Raw genomic sequence first — 21,414 nt, 5'->3', positions numbered from 1 at the left:
GGAGACCACCTTGGGCAGGAAGACCGGATGTGGATGCAGTTGGAACTTGTCCTTGTAAAGGACTGTATAAGGTGGTTCCAAGGTAAGTGTTCTAATCTCAGAGACCCTGTGAGCTGAAGTTATTGCGACCAAAAATGCGACCTACCAAGAAAGGAGGAGGAAAGAACAGAAAGCCAGAGGCTTGAAAGAGAGTGCCAGGAACTGGGATAATATAAGAATTAGGTCCCACGGAGGGACTGGGTCCCTGACATGTGGGTAGAGGCACTCAAGGCCCTTGAGGAAGCTGGCACTTATGCTGTGGGCAAAAATCAACCTGACCTCTAGTGGTAGATAAAAAGCCGAAATAGCAGCAGATGGACCTTAATGGATGACAGGGACAGGCCTCAGAGCTTGAGCTGCAAAAGGTATTCCAGGATTAAGTGCAGTGAAGCCTGCTCGGGTCGAATGCTTTAATTCAAACTGCAGGGTGAAGCCTCAAGAATCTGTGTCGAGCACCCAATGGTCAGAGGTCAGCCGCAACCAGGCCAATTGGAAGGGACATAGACAGTTGAGGAAAAAGCAGGGGGGAGGATCCTGGGCAGTGGCTGGGGCGCCGTCCTTGGGCGCATCCTCAAATAGCTGCTTCTGGTTGCCCTGATCTCGAGGGCCAAGCTGGGCAGAGAAGCAGGAAGATGAAGGGTGCCATTACTTAAATCCCTTGACTTTCTCCTTCCTTCTGTAGGATATGGACTGGATGCCCCATGACCTGGATGGAGGCAGAGGAGACAGTGGCTGAAATGGCTTTCTAGTCTGTTGAGGGGTGTGCAGGCCCAAGGACCAAAGGGTGGCACGGCAGTCTTTCAGGCAGTGGAGCTGTGCATCGGTCAGCTCCAAGAGCCCTTCTCCCTCTAACGGGAGATCCTGGAGAGTAGTCTGCATCTCCTGGGACAGCCTGGAGCACTGTAACCAGGAGCTCCGCCTCATGACCACTGCAGAGATGACCATCCTGGCTTCTGAGACTGTAGCATCCCAGGCCATCTGGAGGGTGCCTCTTGTCACCTCTTTGCCCGCATCCGCTAAGGTGGCAAACTCCTGGGCTTGGTCCTGTGGAAGGCCCTCCTTGAACTTGCTGATGGAGTCCCACAAGTTGAAGTTGACCCTGCCTAGCAGAGCCTGATGGTTAGACACCCAAAATTGCAGGCTGGCCATTATTTTCTGCCAAATAAATCTAGTCTTTTGGCATTTTTATTTTTGGGGGTGCCACTGGCCTGTACCTACCTGTCTCTTTCTTTGATGGTAGACACTACCAGGGACTTTGCAGGAGGGTGGGTATACACGTATTCAGATCTCTTTGCCGGGACCTAATATTTGTTTTCCACTTTCTTGGAAGTAGCTGGAGTGTAAGATGGGGTCTGCCACACTGACTTGGCAATTTTCAGGACCCCTGGGTGTACGGGCAATGCGACCCTGGCCAGGGTTGAGGAGGGTGTGACGTTAAAGAGGTTGTTGAACTCCTCTGCTAGCTCCTCAACCTCTTCTGGTAGCTCCTCGACCCTTTTGAGCAGTGCCATGCTTCTTGAAATCATCAAGAGGACTACTTGCTTGCGAGGGGCCCTTCACCGCCTCATCTAGAGACGAAGAAGATGATTGTACAACAGTGGGAGGGGCGGCTTCCCCTTGCCTGTCTGGAGATGTCTCCTTGGGCGTCAAGTCCTGCTGCGCTGCTCCCTCGTCAGACTTGGCACTGTGCTCCGATGCCGGCTGGGCTGGAGGCAGTTTGTCTGATGCAGCCTGAGAGGAACGGTCGGAGTACAGGACTGGCATGATGGGTACACCTCATGGGCTCCAGTATTGATATTGGGTGGGACACTGCCCTTGCTGCCACGTCGCCACCGCTAGGGCTGCGCCTATTTCATGGGCCGTTGGTGATTCGGCTGTCCTAGGTGAGGGGCTGAACTCTCCCTCCAGCTCGGACCATTGCCCTTCCGGTGACCAGGGCGGAGCCATAGATGACTGAGTCTGTTGGCTGACTCTTGTCGACGATCGGTAAGTAAAGGGTGAGGAAGCACCCAAAGAGCAGTACTGGAGAGTCAGAGACCAATGCTGTGACTGGGAACAATCCTGCACCGAGGGGGATCAACACCAGGGGGGAAAAGCCTAGGTGATAGGGATCTGTGCCACGGTGCTCTCTGGTGGAAGGCCCAGCAGTACTGTGGGTACAGGATTGGTATCGTGGCTCGGGCGTCCCATGCCTCGTAAGTGACAACCTTGGCATTAGAGACCCTGGGTCTCCTACATGGAGATCAAGGCTGTGGTGCCTGGGTTCTAAGCCGTGGTGACGCAGATCAATGCCTGCAGTCCAGGGACCGGGGAGGCTCCATTACTTTAGAGAAAGGTCCCATAACCTGCTTCCACTTAAACGTCTGGGCCTTAACCAGGTGCATCGCCTGGCTTGGCGTCTGCAGTGCTGGACAGCCTACTTGATCCTTGGCCGCCAGGGCACCCTGGGCACAGGTGGCCCTACAAGGGGCCAGAATCCCCTGCCACTCCCGGGAATTGGAGGCATATCCCTGGCTGGGCTTGGGGGTCTGACTATAGCAGTATCCCCAGTGTAGCTCTGTAGCAAGCACATGGCCCTTTACCCAAAGCCCCCTTGTCCTGCGATGCCGATAGGACCGTAGGCTTCAGCCACTTCTTGTGCATCAGCGAAGAGGAAGGTGTGTTCCAGTGCCTGCAGTTTGCTGCATGCTGACACCAAAGTACTGGGCATGGAGTCTGACTAGGAGGGATCCAAGGCAGGATGAAGAGCAGCCTCCATGAGGAGGGCCCTCAAATGGATATCCCTTCTGAGTTTGAAGATGAAAGTTCTTGCAGATCCTGCACTTATCTTTTCTGTGCGATTCCTCCAGACACTTCAGACAGCTATCGTGGGGTCACTAATGGGCTTTGGCTGGGTACATGATGAACATGGCTTAAAGCTTGAGGAATGGGGCATGCCCCACTCCACAGCAAAGTTCTAGCCGGGACTTTAACTACTAAAACTATCTAACACTAAGCTTAATGGTCAAACTAAGTACCTAAAACTAACTAGAAAGGAGACAGAACAATTGGCTGAAAGAACTGCTAATGCTCTTGCAATGCAAGAAAAGGCCCTCTGACCAACCATCACCGGGGGTAAGAAGGAACTGAGAGAGCATAGAATCAGCGTCGTATGATATACCAACGCATAAGCGCGGCACTCAAGGGGGTGCCGCAGCCGACCCTACGGATACCGCTCGGGCAAAAGTCTCTGACGAATGTGCACGTGGACATGCACACACCTGGAAAGAAACTGACATGAGTAAGCACTCAAAGAACTCTCTTTTTAAATGAGAGCTTAGAATCTGCAGATTTTGAATGTATCAACTGAGACTCATAAAAACATTCATTCAACTGGATTCCCTCTGTGGGCTGTTTGATACCTTGCCATTATTCAAAATTCTTCAAATTCTAATTCTTTTTTGTTGCTTTTTTTTATCTCACAAAACAGTCATACAATGTAATAAAATAGGGTGCCTCTCAGCTAAACCGATCTTGGAGAAAAGAGAAAACTGTCCAGCAAAACAACTGCAAGTGTGTTAGGACTAACTAAGCAATAAAATAACCAAACTCAGGCATTCTCTCTCTCTGCTTTTATGTTTTATGCAGTTAGATTTTGGAGAAATGATTATTGTTAGTTGTGATGCAGTTGTTTGTTTAGAAGCTTATTTAGATGTCATCACAACTATAAATTGGTTCTTTCTGTCTTATTCTCTCTCTCCAGTGGAATAATTTCTTAAATGCAGAGCTACTGACCCAAGGATACCATGCAAGAATATATATATATATATGATGCAAAATTCATTATATCAGTGTTAGAATCTGAACAGGAAGTGTAATACAGATAATTAATTATAGTTCTGGACCCTTAATATTTGTGACACTGCCTTTTTTGTTATATTAACTGTATATAATTTTAATGTGGAATTATTATTTATGCAATATTTTTGTTTCATATAGGATCCAATTAAAAGTCTTTAGTCAGTCTTTACTCAGGCAAACTTCTCAGTTACTTCAATGGGAAATTTTCCTGTGTCAGGAGTGAATAAGAACTTCAAAATTAGATTCTATATTGTGAAAAAAATATATAGCTAAGGATTTAGGAGGACAAAATATAGAAAATCATAAATGAATCAATGAACAAATGATTGATTTGCATTGGTATTCCCAAGGGCCATATAATTTTAAATAGGCATACTTTTTATCTACTCTGAGCACAAGTACACAGGTATTTAAAATTATTTTTATATTAATGCAAAGAAATCTTGGTTTTAGTTTGCATATTTCTTTAAGCCAAAACTACTCATGTATTTTTTTATAAAGTTTACAAGTTAAAATAAGTTAATGCTCATAGAAAAGATTCTCTCAACAGGAAAGATAATATTTTTAATTAGTTTCATCCTAATTTGAGGTTAATCCTGGCTAACTGATTTGCATATATTTTCCCTATGGGCAGGGGAAAAAGAAGCTAACATTAAATTCAAAACAGAGAAGTACTCCACACTAAGTGAATAAAAAGCAGCATAAACATTCAAAAACTCTATTAGAATATTATAGTTAAACTGTTTGTTTTATAGTTAAGATGAAATTAACCCTACCATAGAGGTTTCTTAAAAAGCACTTAGAAATGAGCTGAACTCTTGTGGTAGACTTGTCTAGTGGATGGTTATAAATAGGTCACATGTGTCGGGGGGACATCACCTGTGTTCATGGCAGGTATTCTTCATGCTGGTCCTGGCTTAGCTGGTTCAAGGAAGAAAGTGGGTATTACTAGATCTGTGCTTATGCAATTTCCATGTGGAGTCACAGAACAAGGAAGGTGCTGTATTATAGCCCATGGTCCTTCACTTCAGTCGATTCCTTCTCCCTCGCCCCACAGAGGTGACTAAACAAAACACATTTACTCGTGCCTGTGCACATGTTCTGAATTTCACCTACAAGTGGAGCTGGGCGAAACTTTTCAGATGAAAATAAAAAATGCGGTTCCAAGTTGACCAAAACTGTTCGCAATTTGGCATCAATATTTGGTGAATAGATTCAGCTGGAAAAAAAAATCCCAGTTTTTTCAGAAGTCTACAAATTTAATTTCAATTTCTGAAATGCAGCATTCTACTTTTTGTTTTGAAACCAGTTTTGAACAGGATTGTTTTTTTTCATAAAAGGGTTAAAAACACTTGAAAAGCAAAGTATTTCAGGTTGGATGTTTCATTTGACCTAGGGGAAAAATGGATTTCAATTCAAGCCATCAAACCAAATAATTAATTATTTGTCAAGCTCTACCAACAATGAATAATAATGAGAAAATAACACTGGACAACTGTGTACTCAGAACCAAAGTCAGCTCTCATTTACCTTGGTGTAAATTCAGAGCAATGTTAACAGAACTACTCCAATGAAAATTCTGAGCAACTGAGTACTCATGGCGTGGGAAGTGGGGCGTGAGGGGTGCTGCAGCACTCCCAGGTTTTGTGCCCAGCATCCCGGCCACTGGCCCCGCACCCCTGCTGCCCAGGGTCCCAGCCGCCGGTCCCGCTGCTGCGTGGGGCTCCGCTGCCATCCCTGGGTCCTGCCTGGCTGCCAGCAACAGGGGCTCAACTGCCAGTCCCAGGGTCCTGCCCAGCTGCCATTCCCGTACTTGGGGGCTCCGCTTTCGACTCCATGGTCCCAGCCTCTGGCCGTGCATGCAGGGTCTTGGCTGCTGGCCCTAGGGGCTCCGCTGCTGGCGCAGAGGTCCTGGCTGCCAGACCTGCATGCGGGTCCTGACCAGCTGCCAGACCTGGGGTCCCAGCCGCCAGTCCCGCATGTGGGGTCCCACCCAGCCATTGGCCCCACATGCAGAGTCTCAGCAGCTGGCTCTATGCCCAGCTGTGGCCACAGCCTCTGCCACCTTATCCCTGTCCGCATCCCCACTCCTGGAGCCATGACCATGCTCCCAGCCCCAGCTCCAGGGGGCGGTGAGGGGCATGGACAAAGGTAAGGGGGCGCAGCTCCATACCCCCACTCCAAAAACTGTTCCAGCACCACTGGTGGCCCTGTATCTTTTCCCTCAACCCCAGCCCCTTTCCCCTCAACCTCAGCTCCTTTCCCCTCCCACACTGTTTTAAATCTACTTATTGTGGTATAGGAAATAAGCAAATGAAGAATTTAATAGTGCAAAGAGGAAAAAGCTAGATGGCAGTTTTATGTTCTTATTAGGCTAATCTACATTATAAACACTACAGTGGCACCGCTTCCCCATCGGTATAATAAAACCACCTCTGAGAGTAGTGGTAGCTATGCCGGCCAGAGAAGCTCTCTGGCCAACATAATGCTGTCCATACCAACACTTAGGTTGGTGTTATTTACATTGCTCAAGGGTGGCTTATTCAACTTATTTAACTTGAGATTCTAGACTACAGAAAATACTAGAATTTGTACTAGGAAAATTTTTGTCTGCAGCTACTCCCTCCAAAAATCTCCTGTTAGCTGCCTCTCTTTGTGTCAATGAGTTACTTTCACCATCATTACATAGGAACTGATGAAGGGCCAAAATTCATCACAATTCCCCCCCCCAAAAAAATCATTTATTCTTAAGTTAAATAAAAACAACTTTTTGACCAAATGTAATGGGAAATATTTTTGTTGTGATTGTTTGAGGGCAAATTCTAAGCCATTCATTAGAAAATTCTTGTGAGTTTTTAAAAAACTCTCAAAGGAGAAAAAGGATTAGTTATGGACTTATTTTTCAAAAGACACAGACCACAGTACTGCAAACCCTTACCTATCTACTTAACTTTACTCTTAGGAATTACTATCTAAGGGTTTGTCTACACTACAAGCTGGATCCACAGGCAGCAATCGATCTAGTGGGGGTCAATTATCATGTCTAGTATAAATCAACCGCTAACTGCTCTAGTGTCAACTCCTCCTCAACGAGAAGCGCAAAGGGAATTGACTGGAGAGCGTCGCCCCATCAACACACTGCAGTGAAGACACCAAGATAAGTAGATCTAAATACGTCGACTTCAGCTATGTTATTCACCAGGCTGGACCCATCCTACTGTGCTAGGCCCTGTACAAACATATAATACAAGTAATTTCTACCACAAAACTGTATATTTGCTTAAGTGTTTTCAAGTGTTTGCTTGAATAGAGACTGGGAATGGATGAGTCATTACACAAAGTAAAACTATTTCCCCATGGTATTTCTCCCTCCCACCCCACCCCCCACTGTTCCTCTGATATTCTTGTTAACTGCTGGAATTAGCCTACCTGCTTGTCACCATGAAAGGTTTTCCTCCTTCCCCCCCCTGCTGTTGGTGATGGCTTATCTTAAGTGATCACTCTCCTTACAGTGTGTATGATAAACCCATTGTTTCATGTTCTCTGTGTGTGTGTATATAAATCTCTACTCTGTTTTTTTCCACCAAATGCATCCGATGAAGTGAGCTGTAGCTCACGAAAGCTTATGCTCTAATAAATTTGTTAGTCTCTAAGGTGCCACAAGTACTCCTTTTCTTTTCAAGTGTTTTAATCTTGACTCTCCCACTAATTTGCTATGGGACTATAGTTATATTTTCATTCATCATAATAACTGAGTTTTTTGAGAATACTGTATAAATTTAAAGGGTAATGTTTTCAAAAGTGCCTAAATGCCTTAGGAGTTTCAGTCTCATTTTCATAATGACTTAAAAAAACAACTTCCATTGACATTCAATGAGACTTAGGCTCCTAAATGGCTAAATCACGTTCAAAATGGCACTGAAGCTCCTAAGTCATTTAGGAGCCTTTGAAAATTTTACACCATATTAATGTAACACAGTGGCAGCTGTTAGAATAGAACAGAGGACCCTAGCTCTTAGCACAATCTCTATACCGTCCACAGGAGTGTTCCTTCTTGAATTTTTGCAGTCTCTTTAAAAATGTGCACTATATCTATTGGCTGAAACTTCATACAAATGATGTGTTCTTACTAGTTATCGCATGCTATCGCTTGTTTCTGTGCATTTTAAAAATGTCATTGTAAAATTTCTTAATAATAGTGAATCAACATAAACTGTATTTTTTGGCAAATAATCTATTTGTCCAAAAATATTCACTCACCTCTAGTCATGAGCTTTCCAACTGATATTAAAAATATCCAAATAAAAGGGATTTCCTCTATATTTACTTCCAGGTGCTTGTGGGAAATCAGCATGTCCTAAAATGTGAGAAGTAAGGCACTACGTATACCTATTTTATGTCTTTTATTGCAAGATCTTTTCAGAACACATACAACTGAAATATTTAAAAGTTCACAGAAAATGCCAGAGCATTGATAACCACAGTAGTTAAAAGAACTGGAGTACTTGTGGCACCTTAGAGACTAACAAATGTATTAGAGCATAAGCTTTCGTGGGTTTATGTCAGGTTTACAACTCTGAACTCTAGGGTACAGATGTGGGGACCCACATGAAAGACCCCCCAAGCTTATTTCTACCAGCTTAGGTTAAAACTTCCCCAAGGCACAAATTCTTTGCACTTGTAGGGTACGCTGCCACCACCAAATGATTTAACAAAGAATCAGGGAAAGGACCACTTGGAGTTCCTATTCCCTCCAAAATATCCCCCCAAGCCCTTACACCCCCTTTCCTGGGGAGGTTTGAGAATAATATCCTAACCAATTGGTTACAAAGTGATCACAGACCCAAACCCCTGGGTCTTAGGACAATAGAAAAATCAGTCAGGTTCTTAAAAGAAGGATTTTATTTTTTTTTAAAAAAGGTAAAAATCACTTCTCTAAAATCAGGATGGAAAATAACTTCAAAGGGTAACAAAAGATTCAAAAACACAGCAGAACTTCCTCTAGGCTTTGTTTCAAAGTTACAAAAAACAGGAATAATCCTCCCTCCAGCAAAGGAAGAATTCACAAACAGAACAAAAGATAATCTAACATGCCTTGCCTGGCGTTAAGTTAAGTTGCTTAAGCCTCTTCATTCTCTCAATGTTTTCAGTCACCTACCGTTTTCTAAATCATTATGACATTTTACAGGTTAAGCCCAACTGCAAACCCACAAACCAAACTTGTGCAAAAGTTGTCAAACCTTTTAGATTGAGGAGTCTCAAAAACAAACAAACAAAAAACCCTTTACTTTCCCATGTAACTATTCTAGAGACTTTTTTAAAAAAAGTCTAGCAGCTAAATGACTAGAGTAGAAAGCTGGAATTTGGTACAGAAGAAGCCCATATAAAGGAGGAAATGCCTTTGAGGGTCCTGTGAAGTGCTTTTGATAGAACTGAGTTCTAAGGCTGTGAATTGTATTTTACATATGAATGTTGCAAGTGACATGATTTTAGCAGCTTTTAGCAAGGGTCAGAGGAAAGGTAGAGTATGCTGCATGTAAATTCTTAGATTACTTCACTGCTAAATGAAAGTTTAATACAAATGAACAATAAACGAGGCAAGGCTTTTCAGGAGCTCTTGTGTCTGTTCATTGTTTGCACAGTACCTAGAATGATGGGGTCCTAGTCCATGACTTGGGATTCTAGGTGCCACAGTAATACAAATAATTAATAATAAAACTTATTTCCTGCACCTTATAAGAACATATAACCTTAATTTTTGTCTCTTTGTGCTTATGCATGGTGGGGATATGGTCATATACTGCCACATGAATAATACAATCTATCACATATAGTTTATAAAACATTTCTTCTTCACCTCCCTGTGGGGTAGATTGTGCCTTTCGGCACAGCTCTGAGCACCAACCCAGAAGTACCCTCTGGAGGCAGAGTGACTTTCACACACTTCTCTGAACAACAGTTCTCCTCTTGCTTCCTCCTTGCTCTGGAGAAGGTAACTATTTGCTACCCACCTACCAACATCAGATTACAACAACCTGTACTGGCTAAACTGTGCTGATCGGTAAGGGGATGAGGTGCAGTCAAGTCTCGGTCTTTTCCCTGACACTCTCCAAACACCTATTGGGGTGCGGAGAATAAAATGGCATGCAGCACTTACTCCACGGGTTTTTGTGGCCATGGCTTGAACCTCATGCTAGCAGAAACTCTTTGAAAAGCTGCTAAGTAAAGACTGAGCTGTTAAACTGTTTTATACAACAAAGGCAAGTGCTGGGAAATCACCCTCAGGACATACTTTGCATGTGTGGGAAGTAGGAGAAAGGTGGCTGGGGCTGCTAGCTGTTTTTATTGTTTATTTTCAAGTTGCTTTCCCATTGAGGGAAATTTGGAGCCTTTTAACTGCTCTTTTAGCAGAGCACTTGGACTGGCCATGCACTCCCTTTATAAGACTGGCTGAGGGAAGAGCTTGAGGGTGAGGGTGGCAGGGTCTTTTGGATACTCCTGTTCTACCCAGAATGGGAGAGGGGATTTAAAACTGAGCTTGCATGATACAGATGCTTAGTGTGGGTCTTAGCAGAATGAGTAGGATGCACCTGTTTAAAAAATAAATCATGGCAGTCTGAGAGGATCTTACTATTCACAGTAGAAAGGAGAGGGTAGGAGAGTAGCTAAGAGAGACATTTTTTATAGAAATAAGGGAGCAAACCAAAATGTGTTGCTTCTTAACCTGGAGAACTCTTTGAATACTCTAAGGGCCAGATATGCATTCTTGTTTTATAAGTAGGCTGGGCCAGACCTTCATATCCAGCAACAACCTTGGGAATTAAACTGTCCCCCAAGTAGAGCAACTCTATGTCAATCCCCCAACCATCCTTTTCACAACACCGCTACCTCCTGGGAAATGGCATAGCACATTCCAGGAATAGGCTGGGTGGCATAGTGGGCAAGGGGAATCCCTACCTGCATAGGACTAGGTGTGTCTAAAGGCTTAGCCATCCCACAGCATGGACAAGAGTAGAGCCTGTACCCTTATGGTGCTAGCTAGATAATGAACATATAACTGAGTATGTACAATATTGTGACTATGTTCTATTTCCAGAGTCATCTGAGTTAGAGATGGAAAAGACTATCACAGGGAAGTGGTCCCTACAGCACATTTGCAAGTATTTAGTTAAGTCTCTTTAAACATAGCAAAGTATGGGCTTTTCATCTCTCAACTTGAGAGAAAAATCCTTTGTTTAAAACCTGTCTGTAAAAGAAGTTTTCCCTGATATCCAGCCTAATTTTCCCCTTCTTACCTCTTGTCCTTTTCTCTTAGTTGTGACACTGTAAATTACTTCTCTCTGCCCAAATATGGTCTATAATACCAAGATGTGATCACACCAGGACCATCTACAGAGGAACTATTATTTCCATGTTAACTGGTGATGCTATGTACATAGTTCAACATTGCACTAACCTTTCTATTGCTTTGTCACATTGTAAATTAATGTATAGTTTGGTATTCTTTATAATGGCCAGCTCTTTTACAATATAACCAGTTTCCACATTCCTCCCTCCTACTGAAAACCTGCATGCTGGATTATTTTCCAGAAATCTATTAGTTGCATTTTTGTCCAAGTTAAATCTCATTCTGTTTTCTATACAAGTTTCTAATATCATTAGGTCACTATTTCCCTCTCCTGTCTGGTGGTGGCATCTCCACCCAGTTGAGTATAATCTGTACATTTGACTGATATGATGATTATTCCTTTTTCCAGATAACTAGTGAAGATATTAAATAACCGTTCTTGGAGTACACTACTAGACACTTCCTCTCCCCAATTACACAGCACATTATTTATAATTCCCCTTTCTCTAAAGTGCTTCAGACAGTTTTTTGGCCCATATGACAGTGGTATTCCAAGCAACAGGATATTTTCAAGTGAGCTTTCATGAAGCAGTGTCAAATTTCGATGATTATTCTATGCTAAAAGGCCTAGCTAAACAGCTAAAAGGTACAGTAATATTATCAAACAACTAAAAAGATATGACATTTTAAGTGGTTAACACATCAGAACTGTCAAATACGTCTCCTCTCCTTCAAGATTACCTACGGCCTCCTTACCTTCCCCCATTTTTGGAAGCCTGGGGAAACAGAGAAATTGTGCTACATAACTTGAAATCCAGCCAGACTGTCAACCCAGAACCGAGATCACTCTTTAAGAGTTCATAGATTCTTAGAATCATAGAATATCAGGGTTGGAAGGGACCTCAGGGGTCGTTCTAGTCCAACCCCCTGCTCAAATAATCCCCAACTAAATCAGACAATCCCCAACTAAATTATCCACTTCACAACTGACAAGAAGACTGTCAGATGAAGCCCTTACCTGGCCTCAGCTGCCACACAGGGAGAGAGGTGGCCTCCTGGGTAATTAGATCTCAACACATTTAGGGCGATCTAAGCAAAATCAACATGTTGGAAATACACTGGGAATGAATTGGAAGCCAGTGAAGATCTTGGAGCACTGGTGCAATGCAGAACATGTTTAAAGCACCATTAAGAATGTGGGCCATTACATTGCACTCGTTGAGATTTTCTGAATTATCTCCAGGAATAGCAGCACTTAGAACAAGTTAGAATTGCCTAATCAATAGATGACAAAAGTGTGAATAATTTAAGTGAGGTCTGCTTACAAAGAATGGCCCAAGCTTCTAGCCTAGCACATATGGGGGAAAAAAAGTGTTGTCCACACAGCAGCAGTGGTCATTCAGAAACCATTGAGGAATCTAACATGAGTGCACAGTTATTAGCTTCTGTAACTTGAATCTCTCAAGTGAACAGAGGTAATCAACAATTTTTCATATGCTTTTAGAAATGTTCCACTTATTGTGTTCCCTTCCTATTAATTGTCAAAAGTTAATTAAAAACAGAAAGTTTGTTTGGAAAGATCTATGCTTTAGAAATCCACTGTTCTCAATGTTCTGGTTCCTTATCTTCTAGATATGTAATTGGTGTTCACAAATTGCCAGGATAATTTTTGAGTCAGTGTATTTTCTTTACACCAGTCATTTGGTACTACCTCAGTTGTGAATTAATTACAAAAAATGATTCACCGCCTTACTGTGGACTAGCTTTCTGAGGCTGCCTCAGGAAAAATGGTGTGCAGGGACTCGAACAATAAATATTCCAACAGCAGCCCCATCTCGTGAAACCCCAACCCCACTTCTGGGACCTATTCCAGCAGACACTGAGGCACATTGTCATATTTACTCCTATAGTCCCACAGTGCACAAGTAAAGCAAGTAAGTAAGATTTTAGAGGACAGTGTTTGCAAGATTAAGCCCTTCAGGGTACAGCAAGGCCTTCATCAGGATCCATCCCATGCTATGGACCAGATTCCTCAGATGGTGTAAAACAGCATAGCATCATCTAAATCAATGGAGCAGTGCCAATTTAACACCAGCTGAGGTCTGACCCTTGATTATTAATGCAAACTAGAGTTCAAAGAACAGAATGGAGTTTCATGAAAATGTCATCCACTTTGTTGAGATTTTCACCAGCTCTACAGCAAATATTCCTAATGTCTTTTTTTTTAATTAGGAATATATGGAAATGTTTCCATTAATGCCATGAGTTCAATGTACTCATTTATGAAGACTCACATTCTAAAGGGGCAATTAAGCTAGAGGACAATACAAATGTGGCATGAGCTTGAATTTCCCTCTTGTATTAAGCTGTAATGATCTGTTTCAATTGTAAAATCAAATTAAAGTAACTGGATAAGTTTATAATACTTACACAGAACTAGGTGAGAAGTGAGGATCAACTATTTTTGTTCCTTTTCATTGGAATTTTGCTGAAGTGAACCTGTCAAAATAACTACAGTTATTGCAAGAATAATGAGTTTACAAAATGTGAAGACATTTGAGCCAATCTTCATACTGAAATGCCTCTTCACGTTTTTTTAAAATAAAAGATGCCAACATTCACAGTGCAGTTAGTGGACCTGATGATTCTGATCCCACTTCAGTGAACACCAGAAGTAGCCCCAAGAAAGTCAGCGGAGTTGCACTGGTATAAAACCAAAATGTGAGATCAGAATCAGTTTGATCGGGAGTCCCTTAGTAACGGCTAAATAAAAACTGACCAGAAAGTTCCTAAGAACCGCACGACTTAGCTAATATTTATTTTCATTTTACTTCTTACTGAGCAAAAGACTTGAGTAATTAAACATGAAGTTGGGAGGATGCTTTAGAAATAATGATGGTAAAATGAGGCCCATTCTCCTCTCCCTACATTCCGATAACTCCTATTAGTGTCAGTGAGAATGATGCACATGTAGGGGCTGACAAATAGGCTCCCAACAGTGTTCACATTTCATTCCAGCCTTCTGGTTTGGAAAGCAGAAGCTGTCATCTAATTGTCCTCTTGTTACTGGCTCTAGTAATTAACTATTTAGACAAATGATTAATAGTTACCAGATAATTACATGGTTACAACACAGTGGGTTATATGTGCTTTGTAGTAAAAGAGAAATAACCAAGCAACAGTAAAAGTAAAGAGTTGGATATTTTACTGTCTATTCATCTCATGCATCCTGAGATATGAAACTTTAAAATAGTATACTAGGGCTCTAAGCAAGACACTGCATCTCTTTTTCTTTCTTTTGTTCTTTCTTTTAAGAGATTGCCTGGAACATTGCCTTTCCCTACCCCTTCCTTCTTATATACTGTATGGTGTTTTGCTTGCTTAAAGAGATCCTCTGTATCCTTTATATTATGATTAATAAGATTCCACTGTCGGCACAGAGCCCTTTGGGAATTGGTTATTTATTCAACAGAAAAATACATTTTTGAGAAAAGAGGCTTCAAATCTGGGAGAATAAATAACTCAAGCTAGTTCTCTTCCTTTTTGTTTCAATCCTCAAGTGTTCATGCCTTATCCATAAGAAATTTCACACAGTCCTCTCCAACCATCCTCACAGCCTGCACTAGTGCATTTAACCCTTTCACCCTTTCTCCAGGAAGGAAAGCAGGTAGGTACTCCATTCACATGGGGTAACCGCTAATTAGCATACTAGTTTACTTTACTTATGGTGCAAGGAGGAAAGGAAATTCTACTTCTACTAGAAGTAAATCTGATAGTATCAGCTATTCCCTTTCGGAAAAGATGTATACAATTTAATATAGATGAAATGCTTCCATAGAAATTACTCAATGTACTGAATTAAATAATTAATCTTTTTTGTATAGGTTTTTGAACCATCCTTTACAATAGTAGGAGGGATAATTTTCTATTATATTGAATAGAGTATTTTGAAAAATTTAAAACATATTTTTCTATTAAATTTATGAGACTTTTCTACAAGGGAGAAAAGGAAAAGTCTTCAGTCATTTCTTTTAACCTAGTAGGACAGATTTCCCATACTGAAAATATTGCAGCAACAGGTAGAAGCTAATGCCCGAGAACTTAATCTTTGCCCTAGAGGTTCTGGTGCAAAGCCTAAGAATTTGATGATAATAACTGTTAAGGAAAGTCCCCTGGAACATTTCAATATAATTATCTGTACACTGCAACACCGTGAACACAGTGTCACACATAATTATACAGAATCCAGAGATAACACAAAGACCATCTGTAAGCTTTGAACAAATGTAGCTTTTGAATATTTGATCTTATATTAGGCTTGAAATTTTTAAAGCTCAAAACAAATGTGGCTTAACAAAATGATATGAGAGTGGTAACATTTTAAAAAACAGAGCTCTTCAGATTTCTCTACTGTTCTGTAGTCTGCTCAGTACTGTTTAGAAACTAGTATCTATTTGTCCCACAGTAATATTTTGTAAATAAACTTATCTCTGTTTTTGACACCACTTTGTTACTCAGCTACCAGTGACCTCTCTAAGTGAAATGTCCTCTGAAAAGGTCTGAAACTTAGTACAGGAAACATAAGATCTGATTAGAGGTTGGCAGGGAGTGATGCATTCCATCTGGAGTTGCACTCAGTTTATGGATGGCATTCCTGCTTTAGGTATCAATCATTTAATCCCCTCCAGACCTAAAAACACCACATGGGGCTGTCTAGATGAAGCATTAGTGCATGGCAAGCTGGGATATAAATCTACAGCATAATAGTGTGCTACCTGCTAACAGTCCATATGGACCCTGCTGCTGCCGCTCTACAAGTTTCCAAATATGCACATACAAATGCATACAAAACTCCCAAGCACCATAAAACCACATAAGAACTTGCCATTTTTGGGTAGAAGTCTGAGAACAGGGGGACATGTCTTGAACAGGCTTTAAACATGGACCTCCACTCTCTGTCCTGCAGATATAATACATCCAGGTGAAAGGGGAATCTTATTGGTGGCGCACAGCAAGAAATTTCACTTAACATGCCTGTACCATAACTGCTCCTGGATTAGTGGTTGTCAACCAATTTACCATGATGGGCCGCTCTCATGTGTTATGTGATCGCATCCCCACTCCTGTATGGCCGGAGGATGTCCCCGGGGCCACAGCTATGTGCTGATTGGACTGCAAGTGGTCGTGCGTGACATGGGTTGAGAAACACTCCTCTTTATAACAAAGGACTTCAGACTCTAGTGCTGTTAATCTGCTATCTTTGATTAACAGTCTATTTATTTAGTATATAGTAGAAACTGACTACTTCACTTCAGTAATCACAAAAGGTAAAGAATGGATGAAGAGTAAAACAGTTGGATTTCCCACTGCCCATAAGTAACCACTATGAAAGATAAAAGTAAAGTCAAGGACAATGAGCCCAAGATGACAAGTAACTTTATAGAAAGTAGATGACAGACTTACAGGTGAACAAGGTAATCTCTGGAGGTTAATAGAAACTGTACACAAGACATTTTGAAAGACAAACTAAAAAATTTGTTCCCATTTACAGACACCTTATCTAAGTGTGCTGAAGGGCAAAACAGAGATTAACTGAGTCAGAAAAGCTCTGTTAATGGAGGCAACCTGGGAGAATCAGAAAGGTGCTTTAAATAAGCGAAAAAAGTTATGCATATGGGATAAGGACTATATTGATGATATCCAAAAATACCAGCTTAGTGGCATGACAGATATGGCAACCGTAGGCATATCTTGAGGCTTTAACATTATGAATGGTTTCAGAGTAGCAGCCGTGTTAGTCTGTATTCGCAAAAAGAAAAGGAGTACTTGTGGCACCTTAGAGACTAACAAATTATTTGAGCTTAAGCTTTCGTGAGCTACAGCTCACGTCATCGGATGCATTCAGTGGAAATACAGTGGGGAGATTATAATTTATAATCTCCCCACTGTATTTTCCACTGAATGCATCCGATGACGTGAGCTGTAGCTCATGGAAGTTTATGCTCAAATAAATTTGTTAGTCTCTAAGGTGCTACAAGTACTCCTTTTCTTTTGCGAACATTATAATGTCATCTGTGGGGGAGAGCCAGCCTTGAAAGCATGAAAAACGTCAAGACTATTACACTGCAATGGGCCAGATGATAATTGGCCCTTATTCATAGACCTGGGTGTCATTTGTTATATGTGTCTTTGAGTTTCTTTCTGACTGAGTGGGTTCACTGTAGAATCTGGAATCATTAGGAGGTGATTAGTGCAAAATTCAAATCTGGTTATGCAGATGCCCAGAACTCTTAACCCCTGGAGAAACAGCAATGACTAGCTTCACCTGTTTCAGTTAGCTGGGTAAAAAGGGGGATTGAGGTATGAAGGCTGAGTTTGAAATGACTTAAGAGACAGCTTCTTGGCTACAAACTGACTTGATGAAAGCAAGAGAGACAACCCTTAGAGAAGGGTTTGAAAGGCTTGGAACCTTTCAGGGACTCCCATAATGACTGATGGGGTGGCACTCTGGTAAACTTAAATATGAGTTTAGATCATTTTATTATTTTATGGGTTTTCTCTATAAATCTTTTTATCCAAAAGTAAAGGTACTCTGCTTCAAAAGTAGTAGTTACTTGTAGCCACTGGCATACAGAGCACATAGCCCTTGGGAGAAAGCAAAGCACAGGGCAGGATTTTAGTCAGACCTGCCGGGATAAAACAGTGAAGTGCAAGGGGGCAGCAATCCTAATCCCCTCGTCTAGAAGCAGAGAGACACAAAGTCCCTGCTCAGACAAATCACAGCTAAAGGCCTGAGACCCGGGAGGCATTCTTTGAGCAGACCACAGAGTGGGACAAAGTTTGACCCACTCTGTGGTCTGCTCAAGGACAAAGCTGCAGTTACCCCAGACCTGTGGCAAATGGAACTCTTTAGAAAAAGGAGACATTAAAGAGAAACATTTGTCAAGGAGAGAAATACCTGTAGATTAAGGGGTCCCCTGGATGATGAGTTTTGAGAGGATGAACCACCCTCACTCACTACAATACAGTTCATTTTTTCTAACTGCAGACACAAATTTCAGAGCATTCTCTCTGATGGCTCAGCCTGCAACTGGTCATGCTTAATATTTGCCAGCAACCATACTGAGGAAGATTCCTAGTAGTCTTTTGATCTTAGTCGAGTTTCCATTACTAATTTTGAATGGACCACACGGGCAACCAGAGAGGTGAGAGGGCCCAATATACATCCATGGAACAGACTGTACTTACTTCAACCATCCCATAAAATTTTCTCTAGATTTTTTTCAACCCCATGGTTTTCCAAGTGTTCAAGGGCATGATCCAGCAAGATAGTGAGCACCCTCCACTTTTCTTGCAATCAGTGGGAGCGAGTACTCAGGACTTTGCACTATCAGGCCCCAACTGGTCAAATTATAATAGATGTTCAGATCATTGAAACATAGGGCTGGAAGGCACCTCAAGCTGTCATCAAGTTCAGCTTCCTGTGCTGAGCCAGGACTAAGTAAACCTAGACCAGCCCTGCCAGGTGCTTGTCCAAGCTGTTCTTAAAAACATCCAGGGATGGGGATTTCACAGACTCCCTTGGAACCTATTCCAGAACTTAACTACCCATAGTTAAAAATATTTTACTAATATTTAAACTAATCTCCCTTGCTTCAGAGTAAGCCCATTACTTCTTGTATTAAGACCATAACTTCATGTCATCTTTCAAATTTTCTTTAGAGCTTCCTGAATGGACGTTTGCATCCAGTCTTTTCTGATGTTTCCCATTCCCAGTCTAAACATTGTTGCTGTTTTTGCAAGATCAGGCAATGATCTCTCCCCTTCTCCTCCCAAAGAAGGACTGCAAAAGTGTGTGTGGGTGGGTGGAGGGAGCAACCAAAATGGGACAAATTCCAGCAGTGTTACAAACCTGTGTGCCAGGCTGCAATGCCACTCACTGAAATTTGACCTAGTCACCACTCCATCATGTCAGTACAGATGGGGCTCTGCTATTAGGCTACACAGATCCAGTCAAGGGCCAAGAGGTGGCACATTGCTCCCTGGCCAAGTTCAAGTTCTCAAAAGTGGATGTCATGCCTCCCACCTCTTTAAAAAGTAGGAGGGGCAAGGCAATGCCTTCCCCCCCATTCTCTGGCACCTACGAGAACCAGCTTGTCTGGAGAATTCTACCAGATTTTTTTATGTGTATAGATATGTTTATGGTGAAATGGAGGTTGGAGGGAAAAAGAGACCAAGATTTCAAGTACAATATATGCAGGAAGTGTTGGCTTGATGAAAATCTGTTAGAACAACAGTCCATATATTTCATTTTAGAAAACAGCTGAGAAATTTCTAAGTGAGATCAATTATACTAGGAGAGTGCAAAGTCAGTTTATAATAACCACACTTTACATCACTGATGTCTAATCTGGCTCAACGGTGTGAAGCATCATTCTCTCTTGTTCTTTTAGTTTTGTTTTTAAAGCAAGGCAATAAGAGAGACATAATGCTAGCCAGATTAATTAAGGGTATTACAGGCACTCTCTTCCATCTATGATATGCACAGTGAATAATGTTTAGCTAATATAAGCAATGTTAATTATATCAATTCTACAAATTCAAGACATTTTCCAGGATGTGCTACATTGAGGTCATATTAAATGTACTTTGCTTCCTACTGAGTTGCTTCAGAAGAACATTGAGCCTTTAGTTAAAAAGAAACTTTTTCAATAATGTCACCCATTGAAAACAGGTATAATCCAAGTTTTCATGAATGTTTGTCAGCTAATCCGGCACCTCCTTGTTGACTACGCACAAAAGAGTTTTTAAACTGGAGAATCCTCACACTCGTCTATTGTACTGGTAAATCACTTACAGTTTTAAAAGATATGGTTTGGAGACAACTATATTTGATAGGTCAATTTCATTATTAAATGTTGATATAAAATATATTCCAAAATTGATGGATGGCTATATATTTTTCATTATACAGAGATCAGATTTACTCATTTTTAATAATACATGACACCTATTTTGTTGTTCATGTTGATTTCAAGTTAAAACTTGGGGAAATGGTATTAACATCTTCCTGCATACAGATAAAGCACTCCACTGCATTGCAACTTGTACACTCATTTTTATAGTTGTGTAAAGAAGATGTAAAATGCTACCAAATACGAATGAACTCACATAGAAATTGATAAAAGACAAAAACAACATATCTCCCGTGGGTGAACAAAATGGTCACTGTATATCCGACCCTTTCAGTCCTCACCTTCAAATGAAACCTATATGACACCTTCAAAAAGATGAGCCCTGAGAGCTTAAATTCATAGCTTTGTTAGACAATAAAAAATATGTACTGAATTAGGGTCGTCCTTACCCATACTCAAAGCACGCAGCTGCATAGGGCACCAGGAAATTTGGGGATCAAATGAAGTGAGCTGTAGCTCATGAAAGCTTATGCTCAAATAAATTTGTTAGTCTCTAAGGTGCACAAGTACTCCTTTTCTTTTTTGCGAATACAGACTAACACGGCTGCTACTCTGAAACCAGAAAATTTCAATGAACAAATATTTCTTTTGATTTTTTTTCTGGCCTGCTCCCCCTGAAATCGTTGGGTCACATTCAGTCCTATACCCACTTATAGAGAGCTGAATTTAATCCTCTAGCAAGGCTGCATGATTTAATATGTCCAAGACTTTTCACACACATAGGACTCAGTATTATCTTGATCTGCAAGAGCAGGTGCTTTAGAAATGTGCATAATAAAAATAATGACCTTAATAATATTTGTGGCACAATACCTACAATTATAGTATTCTGTGACTCTCACTTCACTGTTTCTAGTCATTTATGTGTCTCACTGTAGTAATCCAGTGTCAAGAATATATTAGCAAACCTCTGATATTAATGGAGTTAATGTAAACTAATGTAAAGCTTTGATGTTAACAAATGACACAGTAGGAATCAAGGAGGCACTGGAAAAGAGATTTTAGGTTTATCATTAATGATCTTGAAATACAAATGTCTGCTTAAAAGATTTGACAACATTTCTGTTGTCCATAAATAGCAGAAATTGTATTTATAATTTTGACTGTTTCATGGCATTCCATATTTCAGATGAGTTTGCAATTTGGATGGCATAACTTTGGATATAAATTGAAAAAAAGGTTATGTTATTTTAACCATAGGTTAAAATGTAT

The 21,414-nt window shown here is 41.2% G+C and overlaps 1 protein-coding gene across 1 annotated transcript in view; it reads right to left on the bottom strand.

Moving 5' to 3' along the window:
• CDH12 (cadherin 12) overlaps positions 1-21,414 on the bottom strand; it is an 867,135-nt gene that overhangs the window by 763,281 nt on the left and 82,440 nt on the right. The window lies entirely within an intron of this gene.

The sequence above is a fragment of the Dermochelys coriacea genome, chromosome 2, assembly GCF_009764565.3.
Source record: "Dermochelys coriacea isolate rDerCor1 chromosome 2, rDerCor1.pri.v4, whole genome shotgun sequence".
NCBI lineage: Eukaryota > Metazoa > Chordata > Testudines > Dermochelyidae > Dermochelys > Dermochelys coriacea.
Note: the sequence above shows the minus strand (reverse complement) of the source record. Positions and strands in the feature narration are given on the sequence as shown.